Source organism: Ammodytes marinus, assembly GCF_949987685.1.
Source record: "Ammodytes marinus genome assembly, chromosome: 8".
Taxonomy (NCBI): Eukaryota; Metazoa; Chordata; class Actinopteri; order Uranoscopiformes; family Ammodytidae; genus Ammodytes; species Ammodytes marinus.
In genome coordinates, this window is record NC_137212.1 from 20,521,639 (window position 1) to 20,529,211 (window position 7,573).

Below are 7,573 nucleotides of genomic sequence, written 5' to 3' on the forward strand. Positions count from 1 at the left end.
AAGAATGCGAAGCGAAGGAAAGAAAGACAGGAAAGCTGTGATACAGAGGGGGATGTTATGGAAGAGGTTCTAAGAATCAGAAACAATAGAAGATATTTTCCATGATGGATGGACTTCTGACCTGGTTTAAGTACACATTCAATCTCCCCAAAAAAAGATGTCATATCTTATTCTCATTGCCATTGCTGGATTTTTCCATAATTTGTCCCTGAGGCGTTTTAAAATCCTTTTTCCTCTTTTTGAATGTGTTGGCAGAAATAGTTCAGGCAGTTCCGTAAGGCATGATCAATTTTTTTCTTTACTAAACAAAGTTCAGGTGTAAAGTTACTGATTAGGCTCTCTGTTAAAAGCAGGTGACATTTTTGATACAGGGCAAAGGTCAAACCATAATAAATGTGTAACAATTAGGTAGAGAATGCTTGCATTTGTGTGTGTGTGTGTGTGTGTGTGTGTGTGTGTGTGTGTGTGTGTGTGTGTGTGCGTGCGTGGGTGTGTGTGGGTGTGATTAAATTCGGGGTAGGAATAAGAACCAGTCATGTGTAAAACACAACCGTTGCCGAGAAGAGGATTATCTGGAACCAGTCAGTGCTCCGACACACACACACACACACACACACACACGCTTAACTCCATACTATAGAAAAAGATTAAGCAGTTAATATTGTACAAAGTGTGAAGAAAGTTGCTTCCTACCCTTACTCTTACTTTTAGAAGTATGTGGTGTGATGTCAGACATTGCATCCTGTTTTCTCAGGTAAATAAACAGCCACTGGAAAAACAGAAATGCCAAAGGAGCATCCGGTGGAGTTGCTCCATAGCAGAGGGACGTGGATCAAAGCACACACACACACACACACACACACACACACACACACACACACACACACACACACACACACACACACACACACACACACACACAAGATTTCACACGCACACAAAAAGATGTGAAAAGTTCATCAAATACAAATGTAATGCAAAACAGTGTTTTATTGTGGCACCCTGTCACTTTTCAAGTATCCATCAAGCAGAATAATCCCACATTAGAAAAACAAACAAAAAACTAAAGCACTAGCTACAGTAAATGGCTGTTTCATCAGTATTAACAATCTGATGAGTCAGGGCCTTTTTTTCCCCTGTAGATTTAACTTTTAATACTTTGAGTACATTTACTGGTAATATCAGTGTTACTGTAACAATCTGATAATGTCAGTTACAGGGATTATTTTCTCTAGATTTTTCTTTTACCGTAATGCTTCACTGCAAATGCATTTTACTGGTTATACTTCTGCATCTTTTGTCAAGACCAATTATTGGCAAACACACCATTGGAGTCCTCTTTCAATCCCTATCAACTCAGAGTAAACACTGCTATGGCATCAAATTGACTCTCCGGAGACTCCTGAGCTGTGTTACTGTGTCCGTGATTCAGACCTTCACTTCTGACTCAGCATGACAAAATTCCTTTGGAGCCATAACACACAAAAATGCAGTGAGACAGACTCCACCTAAAGTGTGTTTATATTTACCACTGACTCACGGTTGGAGGTCATGGATATAAAATAATAATAATAAAATAAAATCAAACATTAAAATGCCTCTGTAATCAAGAGTGGATTAATTTAAGCTCAGCTGAAGTGTCTGAAGAGGAGGAGGGGAGGGGGGTTAAAAGAAGTCACTTGATCATGACTCGCAGTGACTCTCTCTCTCTCTGTGACTGCCAGGAATGAATGGCAGCATGATAGGGAGGAAGAGTGAGTAAACACACTGCCTTGTCTTCTGGCTGCATGGATTTGAAGTAAACTGGCCCCCCGCTCTCTGCCTTCCTCTCCCCCTCCTTCCTCCATTTCCTCTCTCTGTTGTGGAGTCAGTGCTGTGTTCCTTTTTTCTCAAACACCCCCCAAACGTCCACTTCACTTTTAGCCCAGTTCGGTGGGCTTCAATAGACTGGTGCCTGATAACGTTGTCAGGGCAGTTTTAAATGAGTAATATGTGATAGATATGGGGAGGTTGAAATAGAAATGACCAGGACATGATATTAAAATAAATAATTTGCTTTTTTTTACGCTTACTGTAATTTGTATTTTTTTATGAACAGCATGCACACTTAGACGTAGACCTACTGTATATTTAACCCCTCAGTAGAACTTGTATTACATTGTTAAGTAAAAATCCTCTGTGTTCATTTCTCTTTTTTCCTTGCTTTTCTTCCCTGTGCTGATACAGTCGCAGTGTGGCCGGTACCAGTTTACACAGCTGGAGAACCAAAGCTCTCTAAAGCTCTGACAACACACTCACACACACTTTTATACACACATACCACACACTCAAGATCCTCTCAGCCTGGGTCAACATAAACAAAACCTCTCTCTCTGACTCTCTTCTCCCTTATACAAAGCCCAAACAGTGGGCACACAAAAAGACAAATCTCTATTGAACACAACAGTAAATACTGTATTACTGAATAGAATCTCATGTGGTACATGAGAACAAAACACAGCAAGGGAAGAAGTATCCTTTCAAAGTAAAAGTAGCATAACATCGATGGATTTTTTTCATTATGCATTCAAACTTTCACAGACTTAGGTAGAAACAGAATATAATATTCATAAGTATGTTTAAATTATTTTATAATCGCTTAAGGAAAAAGTCGTTTTTTGGTTACCTTAGAATTAGCCTATTGTATCTACATGGGAATGAGGTGCACTGCCATATTACACCACAATGTTTCTAGAGTAGCTCAGAACGGACAAATTTAACGACCTTATGCATTTTTTTTATACATGATCACCTCATCATTTGATATTTTAGAAAGACCTGAGGCAGTGATGATTGATGCCATCTTTAGTTACCATGCTTATTGTCCTTGAAGGCCATAGCTTCTGTAAATTCTCAGCAACTGAGGGATTAGCAATGGAACGTTGCTATCTAGAATCTAAACACTAGATGCTGCTAAATACTCTAATATTACTCACTGTACCATGAAGTGAGAGTCAAAAAGTATTATCTGCCTCTGTCAGTGATTTATTATTATGTAAGCCATGATATGATTTTTAATAACCCATTATTATGTAAGCAGCACTTGGATATTGTAGCTGGTTGAGGTGGAGCTAGTCCTTATACATGCTGTTGTTGGCTCATTTCATTTATGAGATGCATCATATTTTAGGGGCCATTTGTTCCCTACGTAATTCCTTAGTCAGAAATTAAGGCGCTACTTTAGCTTTCAAATAAAAAGAACAACATACACCTTGGAAATATAGCAAAGTAAATTAGAAATTACAAGTACAAGTACTAGATTATGTTGAAATACAACAGGAGTACAGGACTAGAATAAATGTACTTTATGACTTTTCACTACTGAAAACAAATACCAACAACTTGTACAAGCCTATTGATAAATAATGCAATATGTCTTTGTTTTGTCAAATAACATGTTCTCTTAAGTGGAGCTATTCCTTTTAGCTGATGATCACACACCACAAATGCAGAGGTTGAGCCTCTACAGCAGCAAACGTTTTCACAACTCCACACTGCTCTCTGCTGGTCAAAATAGGAACACAACACACAGAATTAAAAATGTGATTGCTTAATCCTTTTGGGGGATTATTTTAGAGGATTGGCACAATGTCAACGCAAATCACGTCAGACGAATATGTTGTTTGTAATAAGATTAGTTCCCTGTCTTTCCATTGGCTATGAGTAATGCTGCTACAGTGCAGCCGGGGGCCTTTTCTGCACTACTAGTACAGTACAACACTCCCTTGCCTCATGCACACTTATTCACTCACTGAGTAGACGTTTAGGGAGCTCTTGTTGACACTGAACAGTTACTTATTATCAGTGAGAGGAAGAGACAACGGACACTCTCTCAGAATCACCGACAGAGAGAAAGGGAAAAAGAGAAGGAAGAGGCACTGTGTTTCAAAAACAATGTTTTCATTTTCCATTTCCCTTTCTCTGTTGCTTCCATAGTCTGTTGAAACAGTGCACGTGTGTGTTATGTACATACATGAATGTGTGCGTATGTGTGAGGCCTTACAACCGAACTGTTAGTCAGCAGTGTCTTCTCTGGTCAGCAGAGCATCACTGACTCATTTCCCCCTACTTATGCAACAACATATCTCTCGTTATATAAAGAATCAGTCTTGCTTTCCTCGCCAGTAACAATAACACATCCCCCAACTGTCCCCCTTCATGAGTCAGAATTTGGCATTTAGGCGTCATATCTTTGCACACCGCACTAATTGGATTATCACTTAAGATACATGCAAAAATGAACCGATAAAACATCACATTTCCAAACTACTGCTGCACAAGTGTTCCAACAAATAATACTTACTGGTTATTATGCCAATAAAATACAGTAGGTTCATGAATGTTTTACCAAAATGATGGCCAACCAATATGCAAGAGGATTCAATTGATATGAAACTACCAAATTGTACTTTGTGATGGGCTTGATAAAATTGACCAACATTGGCCCCCCATTTAACAGAGTCACAATTTGAAAGTCAGTTGCTGATTTCTGCATTCTGTCAATTTATTGTAAACCTGTCAATGGTAGACCTGTAGTGACTCCACATTATGTAGGTCAACTATTGAGAGCCATTCCATGTTCCTTCTCCAACTCCTAAAGGCTAGCTCATTATAAATTAAGTGTAAATGTACAGATGGTCTATATTTAACATACTGTAGATAATTCTTTCAGAAGTTGTGTAGCCTCAGTCATCTGTTTTTTTTTTTTAATACATCAATCAAATTCTGAGAATTATTCTGTATTAGGTTTGGCAATATTTATCTGACCTGGGGGCAATGATTTTGAGACTAGCAGCCCTGAAATTAACTACTTCCCCACATACATGCAGTCTCAGGAATTGACATCCGACTGCTTCTTTGCAGACCCAGTACCACGTCAGTGTGTATGTGGCCATATTGCAAATAGGTAGGCCTACTGCTGCATGGAGCCACCACTGCAGCTTATGAAACAAGGGATTTCAAAAAGTAGCCGGATTTTATTTCAGTCAGTCAATGAAAACATTTCACTTGAAGTTGAAGAAAAAAAAATAAAGTTGTAAGTACAAGTAACTTGTAGCATGTTCAGCATGCAGCAGTGGACCCAGGCAGATTGCCCAACCTGAAACACAACAGAAATACATTAGTGCAATCCAGAAGCCTTTGCAGAAGTCATCAGTAATGAGCTGATCTCAGACACAAGTTGACAAAGTACTCATCCAAACAGTCTGTGTGTGTGTGTGTGTGTGTGTGTGTGTGTTTAAGTGATCACGGATCAGAACTACTACTTGTGTCTGTACAACAGCTGTTAACATATCTCCAAAGCAGGAAGGCCATACAAGCCTGCACAGCACAGAGAAACCCAGCTGAAGATCAGGAGCAGTGTCATGCCTACATGTAGAGAAAACAAAAGATAGTCAGAATTGTGAACACATCATTGACATGACCTCTGTGCTAGCAGTACATCTGTAGGACAGTTTGAGTGGCTGCTTATGGCAGAAGGGGCCACAGCAGTCAAAGACCACCCAACACTCTAGCATGCACTTGGAGAACTGAGAGCTACATACAAGCCTGGGTCCTTAGGATAGCATGCTGTAATGTCACTCGTTTAATTTTACTAAAAAAAAAATATATACATGTTGCTTTATTAAAACATTTACATTTTAGGAAAATGTGGCTCAGCTTATTTAATGTCTTAATCAGGATGTAGTCAGTGAGGGCAAGTTTGTCGTCACAGCCAGCTCAGTAGTACTGAAGGCTACATACAAGCCCAGGTCCTTAGGATAGTATGCTGTAATGTCACTAGTAATACATTTTAAATTACCTTGACATAAGCCATCGTCATCCAGTCACTTTAGGGTCAGCTATTCGGGACAAGTCTCAATCGGGATGTACTCAGTGAGGGAAAGCTTGTCATCACTGCCAGATATGTTATTTAAAATGCAGCTCAGAAAGTGACCTGCAGGAGATGTGGTCAGATTGTCCATCCCTTCCCTCTTCAATGGAAGCCGATCTCTGCGGAATGAGCAAAGTGTTTGAGACATTTCACAGTAATGGGCATGATCAGTCAGTCAGGAACAATACGAGTCAGTGAGTGTCCTTCCCCAAAATGTTGGCGTAACAGTTATTTTTTTTAAAAACTGAACAGCGACCGTCGGTGGAAGTTTTCATATCGGCTTCCTGTTGACCGTACACTGCCAGAGAAGGGCATGAACGGCTTCGATGTAGCCTGAAATGCATTATGGAGGGAAAACAATGTGGCAGGGGCTGGTGGCACTAGACAAGGTTTCGCCATCCGAACAACGACACAGGGTACTTCCACCCCAAGATGAGTCTACAGTACTTTGACTATAGGCCTACATCAGCAAAGGTTAACTGAGGTTTGGGGAGGACTGAAGACAGACGGGATTCTAAAATACTCATTTAGGGTATTGATAGTTGATCTAAATTAAATAATGGATGACTGGAAAGTGCCTGGAAAGAGAATGGATAGGAATGTAGCCTACGTAATTTTCTTTCTACATTGAAAATGTAGAACGGTTTAATATATTTTGCGCCAAGATAAGTTCTCAAAATAACACTCCCAGCTATCAGCTGACAACCTATAATTCATAAACACATAAGCAGGTTTAAAACACTATACATGTGCAATCATATTTACCTCGGGTATTAATCATACCCTTCTTAATGACTCATACCTTTAACACATGTCTCGGTAAACTCCGGGAGAATAGGCCTACTTCACGCCTCTCCAGGCAGGGGGACTTTTTAGACAGGCAGACAGCAATAGAGTAGGCACCAGACTGCTGCAAACAATGCAACTCAGGTCATTTGGACACACATAGAGCATTAAGCAGACCGTTAACTCACCTCTAGACAGCGAGACCCATGTGGCAACTGACAGACCAAGGAAAAAAGCAAACTGAAAGACACAATGACACAGGTGCTTTAAATAAGCTCAACTAATTAGTGGGGTTTGGTCAGGGTGGAGCTGATTTGCCAATATGGAGGTGCGTTCAAGAGCCAACAGAGTGTAGGCTGAACACCTGTAAGCTTGAACAACCACAACCCACTACAATCACATATCTGCATTTTATAAAGACGTCCATTTGGGTGCCAAGATGGGGCTCCCAATGCTGGTTGACCCTGAAGAGGTCGAATAAATGTCAATACAGTAATAGTCCACATGAACAGACAAAAATCTCAAAATTCACCAGTGCTTGAAGAAATTATGTTTTTGCCTGCAGCGTCTCGACTTAATACTGTGTTTATTTATTATTCGTATTCATAGAAAATACAGGGAAGATATAAACAGTGTGTCCAAAAGCACAATACAATGTGTATAATGGCTTTTCTGATAGGTCTTTACTGTCTGTTTACAGTGTAAACGACCAAATGATAAAAGTTACCAGTGTCATCTCTGCTCAGCAAAGCATCACTGACTCATTTCCCCCCACTTACACAATGACACATCTCATGTTTTATAATGAATCATCAAGTCTTGCTTTCCTCAGTCGCCAGTAACATTAACACATCCCCCACTGTTCCCCTTGATGAG